The sequence below is a fragment of the Dioscorea cayenensis genome, chromosome 19, assembly GCF_009730915.1.
Source record: "Dioscorea cayenensis subsp. rotundata cultivar TDr96_F1 chromosome 19, TDr96_F1_v2_PseudoChromosome.rev07_lg8_w22 25.fasta, whole genome shotgun sequence".
Taxonomy (NCBI): Eukaryota; Viridiplantae; Streptophyta; class Magnoliopsida; order Dioscoreales; family Dioscoreaceae; genus Dioscorea; species Dioscorea cayenensis.
The window spans coordinates 17408663-17423280 of NC_052489.1; the positions used below are offsets into that span (position 1 = coordinate 17408663).

The 14618-nt window shown below is 43.0% G+C and overlaps 2 non-coding genes across 2 annotated transcripts; one reads left to right on the top strand and one right to left on the bottom strand.

The window, feature by feature from the left end:
• Positions 1 to 6860: 6860 nt before the first annotated feature.
• On the bottom strand, positions 6861 to 6967 carry LOC120250813. Its single transcript, XR_005533149.1, has one exon. It is a non-coding gene; the product is annotated as a small nucleolar RNA R71 (small nucleolar RNA).
• Positions 6968 to 14162: 7195 nt separating this feature from the next.
• On the top strand, positions 14163 to 14268 carry LOC120250925. Its single transcript, XR_005533254.1, has one exon. It is a non-coding gene; the product is annotated as a small nucleolar RNA R71 (small nucleolar RNA).
• The last annotated feature ends 350 nt before the right edge of the window (positions 14269 to 14618 follow it).

A 14618-nucleotide genomic window follows, 5' to 3' on the forward strand; every position in this document is an offset into this window, starting at 1 on the left:
GTTTCATACTTCATAGGTGGTAGCTATTTCTGCCCCGATTGCACAACCAAATAAGTATAGCATTGATAAGTGCTTGAGTAGGCATATTTTTATATATGTTTTACATGCATTGGCATCATTTTTTTATCATGGTTTATGTCTTATATTGTGTATTCGGTGTTCTTTTATGCATATAGGTTGTGAATGCCTTGAGGAGTAAAAAAGAAGCAAAGATAGGCTATAAAGACACAATGTTGGGAGTTCTTATTCAATTCAAGGACCAAGACATGAGAGGAGTTCATTAACGTGGAGATGTGTGCCAACTTCTAAGATGATTCAAGTCAATTCACTAGTTGGAAGGGCACAAAGGCAGCCACATCTTCATGTTCCTTCTCTTTGTAAAGATTGCAAGACCTTTCAAAGATGCGTCGATGAAGAAAAGTCTTATAGCCTACCACATGGACGTGTGCCCGGACATGTGGCCTCAAGAGAAGAGTGTTTGGACCGCGTTTTGTGAAAGTACTGTAGCAAAGTACTGTAGTAAAACACTATGTTACGTTTCATGGAGCTAAATCCTTGGGAGTTGAGTTTCCAACGGGTTGTGAAGCACACATGGCCATGTGTAAAACACATTGACCGTGTCTATGACTAATCCTCAATTTTCATACAGACAAGACCATCTGCACGTATACACAAAGGGGTTCAGTTAAACTCAACAAATAAAAATAACTCAATTATATAAAACTAAAGCAATGAGATACAACTCGAGACAAAAATAAAAGATAAACTTAGAAAGAAAATCCTTTCTGAGCATACATGTCCAAAATATGATGTAAAAATAAAATATGAAAACATAAAGAAATGAAAGACGCATCAAGTATCGGTGTCGCGCTTTTGCTGCTCTTATGCTACTAGTGGTGGTGCCAAGTCGAATGGTGCTGGTGGATCTGGTGATGGTGATGCTGGAGGAGCAAGAGAAGTCCGGGGTCTCATGATGAATGGTGAGGCGGCGTCGCGCTCAAGTAGCTGCTTCAGAATATGAAGACGTGCTATCACCTCTGTATGCTACGTGGCTTGTGTCACATGAACCACAGCGATCTCAGTCCGTAACACCCCTACAACACTCTCGAGCCTCTCAAAGTGATCATAGACTTGAGAAGGAGAAAACATGCGCACTAGAGGAGGATCCTGTGCTGCATGGGGTGCCTTAGCCTCTGTATGCTCTGCTGAGGCTCCTGTGTTAGCTGAGATCCCTTGGCGGCGTCATCTTCTCCCTTAACTATCTCGGAGGTAGGCATAGCCAGTATATACACTCCAGGTTTGTATCTGCGCACCAACCCCATCAATCTCATGGTATTCAGGCCAAGCGGTGAAGGAACAATCATCTTCTTGGCCCCACATATGGTATCCTGCGGACCCATGCCCATGATGAGTCTGGTAATGTACGGGCCTAAGAAGATGACACCAACTTTAAAATACTGTCCCTGGTGGTGCAGATACTTGACTAGGATGTGCCCCAAATGAATCGGCTAACGCTGCACCATCAAATGTAGATACAATAGCTCCTGCCGGCTCAGGACTCTAATACTGTCACCATGGCCATTCAATGACCTGTTCAGAATGGCATGAAGATAATGATATGCAAGTCGGGAAAGGCATGTGGCCTTGGAGACCCCTAGCTTGTTTTGTCCCTGGTCAAATAAAGTGTTATAAGCTCTCTTAGGAGTCAACATACCGGGGTACTCAGTCGGAAGGTGCTCGTACTCATCAGTGGCCATAAAAGTCTTGTCATATAGGCCCAACAGGATCGAAAACTGAGTGACGCTCATAACATGGTGATGTCCAAGTACCCTGAATTGTATGGCATCAACACTATCAAATCTAGCGTAGGATCGGTCGAACTCGAACTATGATAGAACCTCAAGTATAAGTGCACGGATGGCTGGCTCCCTGATCAACAATAACTGCCTCCAACCACCCACTGATACGAGATCCTCAACCTAATCAGCAAACTCATCTTCCTACTATATTTCCCGTAATATACTCATGTCTAGGAAGCGAGACTATTCGAACCTAAGTTTTGATAACCTCTCAAATAGGACCTGGTGCTCGGGGATAGCGAATTCTATATCTCTGGCTCCGAGGATGGCTCACGTGGACACTTGTTAGCTTGTTTCTTCGACCGGGGTGCCATATATGTAAAAATTGAAGAAGAATAGATCAAAGAAGCTCATAGAGTAACACTGCAGAAATCCACATGTTCGTGTGGAAATTCCACACGCCTGTGTTTAACCACAGGGTGTGAAAACTACACGGCCTTTGTGCCAAAATTTCAAAAATACAACATCAAATCATTTCTAACTCTTTCTAAGCATGTATAGACCATCTAATCATCGAAACAAAGCAGCATTCACCATTTTAATCAATTAAAATCAAGCATGGTGAAGAGAAGAGAGAAAAAAGGTTTACGGATAGGATAAAGATGAAAACTTTGAAAACGGCCAAAAAACTTGAGTAAAACCTCTCTAGATCAATGGCGCGAGGTCGGGAGAGTGAATGAGTGTGTTCTCTGAGCGATTGGGAGTGTGTAGATGAGAAAACGTGAAAAGGTTTTAAAGGAAACCCGTGCCCCTTGATGTTCTGTACATCCACATGGGCGTGTGGAAATTACCCACGCCAGTGTGACTCCATAGGAGAGCTTCACAGGGGCGAATGCACACCCCTGTGATTTCTCGGGGTGACACTTATTTTCTCTGAACGTATTCACACAAGCGTGTAGAAATTCTCCACGCCCGTGTGCCTGACCCATAGGGCATCCACATGCCCTAGTGGCTTCTTTGTCCATCCGAAAAATTTTTCTAAGTGTTCCACACAGGCGTGGATCATCAACAGGATACTCACAGGGGCATCCACATGCCCCTGTGTCTTCTCAGGATGGCAAGGTTTTCTCTACAGGAAATCACACGGGCGTGTGAAATTACCCACGCCCATGTGCAATGCTCAAGGTCAGACACAGGGGCAGACACACACCCCTGTGTCTTCTCGAGATAGAGCTTTGAACCTCTGTAGAGAAACACATGCCCATGTGGAAATTTCACACTGGTTTGTGATCTTCACAAGGTCGTTCATAGGGGTAAACACACGCCCTGTGTCCTCTTGGGATGAGCTCTGAATGAAAACACACGCCTGTGTGGAATTTCCACACGGGCGTGTGCCTTCTCTTGTTAAGTTAGAAAAATCTGCAGGCTCTACAGAAAATTCTTGAACATGAATACATGCTCAAAGCCTACCTCTACAATGCAAAATTAACCAAAGAATTATGAAAAACACAAAAATATGCTCAAACGACCAAGAAACTTCGCCACATGAAATTAGGAACATGATAACATCATTGATCCACATGAAAAACACAGCAATTTGCATGTAAAAAATCAAGACAACAACACTCAAAACCTTATTCATGCAAGTACTAACTAAAACATAGAAAAAAGTAAAGACTTGGGTTGCCTCCCAAGAAGCGCTTGTTTAACGTCACTAAGCTTGACGTACCTCTTCTTACCTCACGGGGGCTCATAGATGAACGTTTCCCTCTTAGCCAAGACCTGAAAGCACGATAAACTTAGTCTTTTGAAGGTAGAGGGGGAGTTATAGGATTTGTTACCGCACAAGGTTTCATTACCCTTACTCCATTCTTTCTCATCCCCATTAGCCTTGGGGCATTTCTTGTGACGTCTCCTTGCACGCTTCATCTTTCAAAGCACTTTCTTCATGATCCCCGGGGTAGATGGTACCTTTTCCTCTTTACCAAGCATTAAGACTTCTTCATTTCCCACTTCTTGGTCTAACAACCCCTCATACGGGTCCGGATTCAACATTTCCAGCACATATTTATCAATTAGTTTATCAGTAGTGTCAAGAAAATAAAGAATATCATCAAAGTCAAAAGAATTTCACATGGCTTTGGCGAGGCGGTATGTAAGCTTGTCATCTCCAATCCTCAGTGTCTACTCCCCGCTGTCCATGTTGATAAGTGCCTTTGAAGTGCACAACAATGGCCTCCTAAGTATCAAAGGAACATCTACATCCACATCAACATCCAACACTATGAAGTCTACAGGAAATATGTACTTGTCAACCTTGACAAGTACATCTTCAATGATGCCCCTCGGATGTCTCATAATTTGGTCTGCCAATTGTAATGTCATCCGAGTGGGCCTAAGCTCTCCCAAGCCTAGCTTCTGAAAGAATGAGTACGACATAACATTGATACTAGCCCATGAATCTGGCAATGCCATGTTACCAATGTTACACAGAATAAGCAAGCTTTCGGGCTCTTTCTTTTTGTTCGCCATATTCTTTTACAACACCGCCGAACAAGAGGCATTGATAAGTGCTTGTGTGATAAGCATTACTTTTATGATGAGCATTACTTTTATCAGGTTTTACCGCTAATATGTTTGTATTTATGTTATTTTCATGCAGATAGGGTTATGAGGAGGAATATTAGAGAAAGAAGCCAATGTGGATCGTAAATGCACCAAATGGATAAAATCTTGAGAAGGTTCAAACGTGAAGACATAAGTCGTATCCGAAATGCGGGAATGTGTGCCAACCTTCTCGTATTCAGGTTAGCACAACGATTTAGAGGGGCACAAAGGCAGTAACATTCAAGCGTTCCAGCCTGTGCATGTATATCAAGATTTCCATCAACATGTTCGTTATTGAAGAAGCAAAACGATCTACAACGTAAACATGTGCCCGTTTACGTTACCTCGATGAAAGCATGGATTCGGGAATGTTTCAGGCTAGTACTATAGCAGGACACTATAGCAAAATACTGTAGTAGGTATTGTTCACAACCGGCTGAAGAAGGATGAAAACAGAGAATCCACACGGGCGTGCGTTAAATCCATACGCCTGTGTGAAAAATCTATACGGGTACCCACATAGGCGTGTGGATTCCTGATTCTAGCCCTATTTAAAGCTGATTTCAACCCCGATTTGAGAATCCTTTTCTCCATCTTTTCCCTAACTTGAGAGAGGGTGGTGGCTAGGGTTTTGAGAGATATTGGCTAGGGATTGGGAGAGGTTCTACGGCTCCACCATCGCACACCACTTGGAAGAAGGTTAGTGGGAGAGTTTTCGTTGGCACCGATCCGCCAGGTGTATCCTAGGTTGGACAAAGTGACCCTTGGATGAGTAAAGGACTCTCCACAAGACCATTGCCATGACTATCAAGGGTGTTTTCTATCGATTCTTTGCTTTTACATTTGATATCATTGATTGTAATTAGCTACATGGAGAGCTAAACCCCCTAGTGGGTACTTGGATATTTGTGAACCCTAGGATGTATTTGTTTCATTGAACCTTTTCATTGTGATTTCAATTAATTGATGTTTTATTTGAGTTTCAATCTTGAATGCTTGATTGTATGAATACTCCCTTAGAGTGAGACTATGGTTGAGAGTTCTTATTGGTAACCCTTGTGAGTGAGTGACACACCACGAGAGTTAGACAAAGATAGATTGGAGAGGGTTGAGAGGATGAGTCGAGAGATAGTGGAGCGTCGCTTTCCCCTCCAGTGTGATTTATTCTACCTCCATTTCATCAAGTTCTTTGTGGTCATAGTAGAGTGAATGGGCTAAAGGATGACCTTCCGTTGGGGCTTAGTTGCGGGTGCAACGGAGTGAAGCGTTGAAATGATTTTAGCATCTAGGGCTTAATTGTGGCTAGGGAGCTTCCACCTCCACCAAAGGGTTAGGTCTACATCTAGGAAGAGGATTTATCACTTGGAATCTCTAGAACTCATTGCAATTCTATACGAGTGTGAGGTTGAGAGGTTATTCAATTTCTCCTCCTTGACATGTATAGAGTTAGGCATGGTTGGCCTTAGATATGGGATCATGCATTTAAGGATCTCCACGACTCATTATTGTATTAGTTAGAAAGTATAATAGAGGGTTCTTGCACTTGAAATGATTGTCCTAGGTGGAACAATATCTGGGTACCCCATCTATATCGATTGCCTTACCTTCTCCTTTACTTGTGCTCTCTTTCTTATTCTTTTACTTTTGTTATTTCACATCTTGTCACACATATCACTATTCATTTTTCACTTAGTTAAGAAATAAATTAAGTGTTTTTATTCCCTACTCCTAGTGGATACGTTATCCCACTCATCTGGGATTTTATTACTTCGATAAACCCGTGCACTTGCGTGACATACGCAAGGGGCGTTGTCTAGTTTTTGGCGCTGTTGCCGAGGAGTAGACGTTTAGAGATACTTTGCACTTTATTTTCTTAGCTATTTATTCATTCATTCTATTTCACATCTTCATTTTTATCATCGTTCTGATTTTGTTTTCTTTCTTTAGGTGCAGCTCTAGGTTATGACCCGAGGGAACCCCTCAAGATTGATTGAAGGAGATCCCAAGCTTAAACGTACACTTAGAAGAAAAGGGAAAGAACTTGTGTAAGAACCGTCTAATCTAGCTGATTTGGAAGTAGAATAATCTGTAAACATGGCAGAACAAAATGAGCAACAACGGACATTGTCCGATAATGCCAGACCTTCAGTATTGGGGACAAAATCGAGTATTGTGCGTCCCCCGATTACAGCTCAGAACTTCAAGCTAAAGCCGCCATTCATCCACATGTTCCAGCAATCCTTACAGTTTAATGGTTTAGCAGATGAGTATCCAAATAGTCATATAGGGAACTTTCTCGAGGTGTGTGATATGCTTAAGATAGACAGGGTGACGGATGATGCCATCAAATTGAGAGCCTTCCTATTTTCTTTAAAGGTAGAATCATTGATTACCACATGGGAGGAGATGGTAGAAGCTTTTTTGGATCGTTATTTCCCTCCTAGAAAATCTGCAAAGCTTAGGAATTAGATCTCATTCTTTGTACAGTCAGAATTGGAGTCTCTATTTGAGATGTGGGAAATGTTCAAGGAGCTCCTGAGAAAGTGCCCACAACACGGATTCCCAGAGTGGATGATTGTTCAGACCTTTTATAACGGGTTGAATCTAAGTATAAGGTAACTCTTGGATGTGGCAGCAGGAGGTACCTTAGGTAGCAAGACCCCCGGTGAGGCCCGTCAACTAATTGAAGAAATGGGGTTAAATAGCTACCAATGGAATTCTAGGAAGAAGAAAAAGATGGCCGGGCTCCATGAGATAGATGCAGTAACTTCATTGGAGTGGCGGCTGTGACTACTAGCACCGGGTGTAGTAGAGGACATGCTCCATCCGATTGCTTGATCTCTATTGGTGATGCATCTTCGGTTGAGAATGTCAATTTTGTGGGTAATGCAATATGGAACCAAGTGAATCCATATAGCAACACCTACAATCCGGGTTGGAAGAATCATCCCAATTTTTCTTGGAGCAACCAAGGTCAACAAAAGGCCATGGGGCCACCTGGTTTCCAACAACAAGCCCCAAACATGAAAAACTGAGTTTCAGGTTTGGAGATTCGAATGACCGATTTGGAGAAGGCCTTGACTATGTTTGTGCAATCATCAGATACAAGGTTTCAATCAGTCGAGGCTATACTTCGCAACCACACCACCTCTTTGCACAATCTTGAAAATCAAGTGGGGTAGATTGCGAAGTCTCTATCGGAAAGGCTACAAGGAAGTTTGCCAAGTAATACTGAGACCAATCATCGAAAGCATGTGAAGGCGATCACTTTGAGAAGTGGTCGTGAGGTTGAAGGTAGGCTTTCGAGTGAGAAGTGGTCGTGAGGTTGAAGTGGCGTTTTTGTTCAGAGCTCATCCAAAGAAGACACAGGGGCGTGGACACGCCCCTGTGAGCAACCTTGTCATGGTCCACGCCCGTGGATAATTTCCTCAAGGGCGTGCGTTTTCCTGCAAGGACTAAGCAAATTATCCCGAGAGCACACAGGGGCGTGGACTCGCCCTTATTGGCGAACCTGTGACAACCACACAGGCGTGGGTATTTTCCACACGCCCATGTGGATTTCTGTAGAAGAGCTCTCTCCATCCCGAGAAGACACAGGGGCGTGTGCTTGCCCCTATGAGTTGGGCCTGTGAATGTCCACGCCCGTGAGGAATTTCAGTACGGGCGTACGAAACATTTAGCGATTTTTCTCGCCTGGACAAAAAGCCACAGGGGCGTGAGGCTATCCTTGTGGGTCGGCCGCGCGGGCATAGGTATTTTCTCACGCGCTATGTGGTTGCATTAAGAGAGATTTAGTGTTATCCCGAGAGTGCATAGGGGTGTGCGTCTGCCCCTGTGAAGCTCACTTGTGGAGGAGCACAGGCGTGGGTAATTTCTCCACGCCCGTGCGGATGTACAGAATGCCAAGAGGCACGAGTTCCTTTTAAAAGGATCACCGTTCCTCTTCATCCTAACATTCTCCATTCATCTGAGAGCACTCTCGCATCGTTTCCCGATCTCGCATTACCGATTTAGAAGGATTTGTACTTGGTTTTCTGACTGATTCAAGGTTTTCAATATCAACTCGTCGGTAAGCCCTAGCTTTTGTTTTGTTTTCTTCACCAATTCTTGATCTTAATCAATGAAATTAGTTAGTAATGCTTCATCTCTACAATTAGAATGATTATGCATGTTTAGAACGAAGTTAGAAGCGATCTAACGGTATATTTTAGGATTTTTGTGGTGCGGCCATACGTCTTTTTCACGCCCCGTGGATCCACACGGGAGTGCAAAAATTCCACATGACCGTGTGGATTTTGGCAGCATTACTTAATTAGCTGGTTTGATCGATTTCTTTCAAATTTTGTAGATTATAGCGCCTCGGTCCGAGAGTATGAGATTTGCTATTCCCGAGCACCAGGTGCGTTTTGAGCGTTTGTCGAGACTTCGGTTCGGACAGACTCGATTCCTGGACACGAGCATATTGAGAGATCTACAGCAGGGAGATGAATTTGCAGATGAGGTCGATGATCTCATTTCAGTGGGAGGTTGGAGGCAGTTATTGTCGACTAGGGAGCCAGCCATTCATGAGCTTACACTTGAGGTCTTATCGTCATTTGAGTTCGATAGATCTTATGTGAGATTTGACAGTGTTGACGCCATTTAGTTCAGAGCATTTGGACATCACCATAGCATGAGCATTACTCAGTTTTCAATTTGGCTTGGCTTATACGATGAGGCATTTACAGATACTGAGGAGTATTCTTAGTTACCGACAAATTACCCTGGAGCTTTGACCCCACAGAGAGCTTACAAAGCATTATGTGGTCAGTGTCAGTATGAGCCGGGGGTGTCCAAGGCCATGTGCCTTTCCAGACCTGTATATCGATATTTACATGCTATTCTGAGTAGGTCGGTAAATGGCCGTGGTGATAACAATAGTGTCCTGAGCCGACAGGAGCTTCTTTACCCATATTCGATGGTTAAGTGCATGCCGATTCATCTAGGGCATATCATCACAGTGTACATCCGACATCAGGGCCAGTATACCAGATTAGGAGCGATCTTCTCGGGCCCCTACATTGCGAGACTAGTTCTGGGAATGGGTCTCTTGGCTGCGATTCGCGGGGCTGAGAAGACGAGTATACCTACTCCCCTGAGCCTGGAGACGATGAGATTTATGGGTATTATCAGTAGAGTTTGGACAGCAGTTTATGCCTTGGTTCTACTAGGTCCAGAGATAGCTGAGGAGGAGGGTGATGATGCCGAGGCTTCGCAGCCTGTTCGTGATCCTCCGCTGACACAGATGGAGACCGATGCATCTCTAGTGGCAGAGGACCCACTCCAGTACGCATATTTTCACCATCTCGAGCCAATGATCCTTTGAGAGGCTCAAGAGTGTTCTTGGGGTGCAACGGACAGAGGTTGCTATGGTCCGAGCAGAGATTGCTGGGATTCGGGCTGCACAGGCCACACAATATACAGAGTTCATGGCACGCTTCGACATGTTATAGCATATTTTAGAGCGAGACGTTGCCTTGTCATTTATCTTGCAGCTGAGGACTCCTCAGGTCCCTCCGGCATCACCATCACCACCTCCACCAGCACCCTTTGATCTACCACCAACATCAGCAGTGGAACCAAAGCGCGGCACCGACACTTGATTCATTTTGGACTTGTATACTCAGAAAGGACTTTCCTTCTGAGCTTATTTTCATTTTGTTGTCTCGAGTTGTATTCATTGCCTTATCTTTTATATATACTCGAGCTATTTTATTTTTATTGAGCTTTACTGAACCCCCTCGTGTATGCGTGCAGATGGTCTTGTCAACATGGGACTTGAGAACTAGTCTTGGACACGACCAAGGTGCTTCGGCACTTGGCCGTGTGTGCTTCATAACCCGTTGGGACATCACTCCCAAGGATTTAGCTCCATCAAATACAACACTAGGAGTCAAGGGAGTATTATTTGGATTGCTTCTCCCACATTTGTTCTCATTTGATATACATTATGAGTGAGCTTGCATGTGTACATTTGGGACAATGTACAACTTAAGTGTGGGGAGAGAGGGAGGGGAGGAAGTTTCATAGTGCACACATCTCTTTCATATAAATTTTGATTGATATACATGCTCACATAGCCAATGGTGGTTCACATTAGTTGAAATGATTGTATTCTTGAGTGTGGAGAATTTTTAACATTGAATGTCTTCATGCTCTAGTTCTTGCTTGAATTTGTAGGAATTTTTGCCAGATTGTCACTTGTTGCATTACTCACTCTTTAAACTATTTTGGAAACTCAAGTTTGATGTTAATGGGACTAAGTATAGTGTTTCTCTTTGTTAATTCTAAAAAAAATGAAATGAAAAGAAAGAATAAAATTGTTTCATTGTTTATTTGTGCTTGTTAGGTGGAAAGAGCTACCGTCTATGAAGTATGAAGCTACTCTCATAAGTCGGATACTAGTTATGCCCTAATGAGAGAAAGAGCTATCTCATAGGATGAGTGAAAGCTACCACTCCGGTAGAAAGAGCTACCACCTTGAAAGTGTGAAAACCAGCTTAGTGGCCGCTTTGGACAGGGCTACCTTAGAGGATGTGTGCAGCTACTACCATCTTTGAAATTTTGTTACTGTTTGTAGATAAAGAAGTCCCTTGTATTTAGAACTTGGAGGAGTATACTTTGGGTTGTTTTGAGTAAGTTCACACACTTACACGATTTCGGGTTTGTTGTCTTTTTTTATTCAAGTTTTTAGCTAGAGAAATGATTTTTCTTATTTAGTGTTGAAATTTCCCTTACTTGTAGAATGCTCTCTTTGTATGCTTTGGTGAACCTAAGGCCAAGCACTTCCAATATTTCCTTCGTCTATGCCTTAATGTTTTAATTTTTGCTTGAGGACAAGCAAAAGCTTAATTGTAGGGGAGTTTGATAAATGCTTGTGTGATAAGAATTTGAAGTGTTCTTTCCTTATAATGAGCATTACTTTTATCGAGTTTTAACGCTAATATGTGTATATTTATGTTACTTTCATGCAGATAGGGTTGTGAGGCCGAATATCAGAGAAAGAAGCCAATGTAGATCGTGAATGGACCATTTGGAAGAAGTCTTGAGAAGGTTCAAACGCGAAAGCATAAGTCGGGTCCGAAATGCGGGAATGTATGCCAACCTCCTCATATTCAAGTTAGCACAACGATTTGGAGGAGCACAAGGGCAGTCAGATTCACGCGTTCTGGCTTGTGCATATTTATCAAGATTTCCACCAACATGTCCGTTATTGAAGAAGCAAAATGATCTACGACGCAAACGTGTGCTCGTTTATGTTACCTCAATTAAAGCATGGATTCGGGAGTGTTTTGGGCCATCACTATAGCAAGGAAATGTAGCAAACACTGTAGGAAAACACTGTAGTAGATACTGTTCACAATCGCCCGAAGAAGCATAAAAACAGAGAATCCACATGCGCATGTATTAAATCCATACACCCATGTGAAAAATCCACATGGGCACCAACATGGGCGTGTGGATTCCCAATTCCAGCTCTATTTAATGCCGATTTCTGCCTCGATTTGAGAATCCTTTTCTCCATCTTTTCTATAACTTGAGAGAGGACGACGGCTAGGGTTTTGAGAGATATTGGCTAGGGATTGGGAGAGGTTCTACGGTTCCGACATCGCACTCCTTTTAGAAGAAATTTAGTGGGAGGGCTTTCATCGGCACTGATCCGGCGAGGTGTATCCTAGGCCGGACAAAGGGACCCTTGGACATAGGACTCTCCACAAGACCATCGCCACAACTATCGAAGGGTCTTTCTATGGATTCTTTGCTTTTACATTTGATTTCATTGATTGTAATTAGCTCCATGGAGAGCTAAACCCCCTAGTGGGTACTTGGGTATTTGTAAATCCTAGGATGTATTCATTTCATTGAACCTCTTTATTGTGCTTTCAATTAATTGATGTTTTATTTGAGTTCTAATCTTGAATGCTTGATTGTATGAATACTCCCTTAGAGTGACACTAAGGTTGAGAGTTCTTGTTAGTAACCCTTGTGAGTGAGTGACACACCATGAGAGTTAAGAAAAGATAGGTTGGAGAGGGTTGAGAGGGCGAGTCAAGAGGTAGTGGAGCGTCCCCTTTCCCTTCCAGTGTGATTTATTCTACCTCCATTTTCTCAAGTTCTTTGCAGTCATAGTAGAGTGAATGGGCTAAAGGATAACCTTCCGGTGGGCCTTAGTTGCGGGTACAACGGAGTGAAGCGTTGAAGTGATTTTAGCACCAAGGGCTTAATTGTGGCTAGGGGCCTTCCACCTAGACTAAAGGGTTAGTTCTACATCTAGGAAGTGGATTTATCACTTGGAATCCATAGAACTCATTGTGATTCTATACGAGTGTGAGGTTGAGAGGTTATTCAATTTCTCCTCCGGGACATGTATAGAGTTAGGCATGGTTGACCTTAGATTTGGGACCATGTATTTAAGGATCTCCACCACTCATTATTGCGTTAGTTAGAAAGCATAATAGAGGATTTTTGCACTTTAAACGACGATCGCCTTACCTTCTCCTTTACTTGTGCTCTCTTTCTTGTTCTTTTACTTTTGTTATTTTACATCTTGTCACACCTATCACTATTCATTTTTCACTTAGTTAATAAACAAATTAAGTGTTTTTATTCCCTACTCCCTGTGGATTCGATACCCCACTCATCTGGGATTTCATTATTTTGACAAACTCGTGCACTTGAGGGATATACGCAAGGGCGTTGTTAGGTATCTAAGATCACCGATGTACTTTCCTCCAAATTCCTCTGTTTGGTCAAAAGATCCTTCATAAACTTTGTGTACCAGGGCATTTGGGACAATGTCTCCACAAAAAGAATGTTGGTGTGCAATTGCTTGAATAGACTCAAGAACTTCTTGTATTGGTCATTCTTTTGGTTGTTCTTCAACCTTGAAGGATAAGGGATTCTTGGCTTGTAAGGTGGTGGTGCCACCTCCTTCTCTTTGTTTGCTCTCTCCTCAACCTCCACGACCTAGGGTGCTTCAACATTGGTCTTCTCACTTGGAAGCCTACCTTCAACCTCACGACAACTTCTCAAAGTGATCGCCTTCACATGTTCTCTCGGATTGGTTTTAGTGTTACTACGCTAGCTTCCTTGTGGCCTCTCTGACAATGACTTCACAATTTGCCCCACTTGATTTTCTAGATTGTGCAATGATGCGTTGTGGTTGCGAAGTGTAGCTTCGACCATTGGAACCTTGTATCCGATGATTGGACAAATCGTGTTAAAGCTTTCTCTAAGTCGGTCTTTTATTGCCTTTGATTATTCCAAAAAAAGTTCCGACGGCTCCTCCAACCCGGATTGTAGGTATTACTATATGGATTTCCTTGGCCCCTCATCGCATTACCTGCAAAATCAACTTGTTCGATGGAGGATGTGCCACCAATAGCTATTGGGTAATCAGATGGAGCCTGGCCTCCTCCACATTCATTACAATTTGTCACAACCGCCAATCTAGGAGAAGTTAGAGTGTCTAACTTCTTGCTCAATGACTCTTCATGGGCCGCCAACGATGTAACCGCATCAATATCATGGAGACCGGCCACTTTCTTCTTCTTTCTTGCATTCCGTTAGTAGCTCTTCAAACCCATTTCATTAATCAATTGTCGTGCTTCTCCGGGGGTCTTGCTACCTAAGATGCCTCTTGCTGCTGCATCAAGTAATTGCCTTGTGTTAAGGTTCAACCTATTGTAAAAAGTCTGAATAATCATCCACTCGGGGAACCCATGTTGGGGACACTTCCGCATGAGCTCCTTGAACCTCTCCCATTTCTCAAATAGAGACACCAATTCCGTTTGCATGAAGGAGGATATTTCATTCCTAAGCTATGCAGATTTTCCAGGAGGGAAATATTGAGCAAGAAAAGCTTCTACCATCTCCTCCCATGTAGTAATTGATGCTCTAGGTAATGAATGTAGCCATTGCTCCGCTCTTCCCTTTAAGGAAAATAGGAAAGCTCTCAACTTGATGGCATCATCTGTAACACCATTGATTTTAAGCATGTCGCACACTTCCACTAAATTCTCTAAGTGATTGTTTGGATCCTCACCATACAAACCATTAAACTGTGTGAACTGTTGTGACATATGGATAAATGCCAGCTTTAGCTCAAAATTCTGTGCCGTAATTAGTGACTGCACAATACTAGACTATGTGCCCAAAACTGAGGGTCTGGCA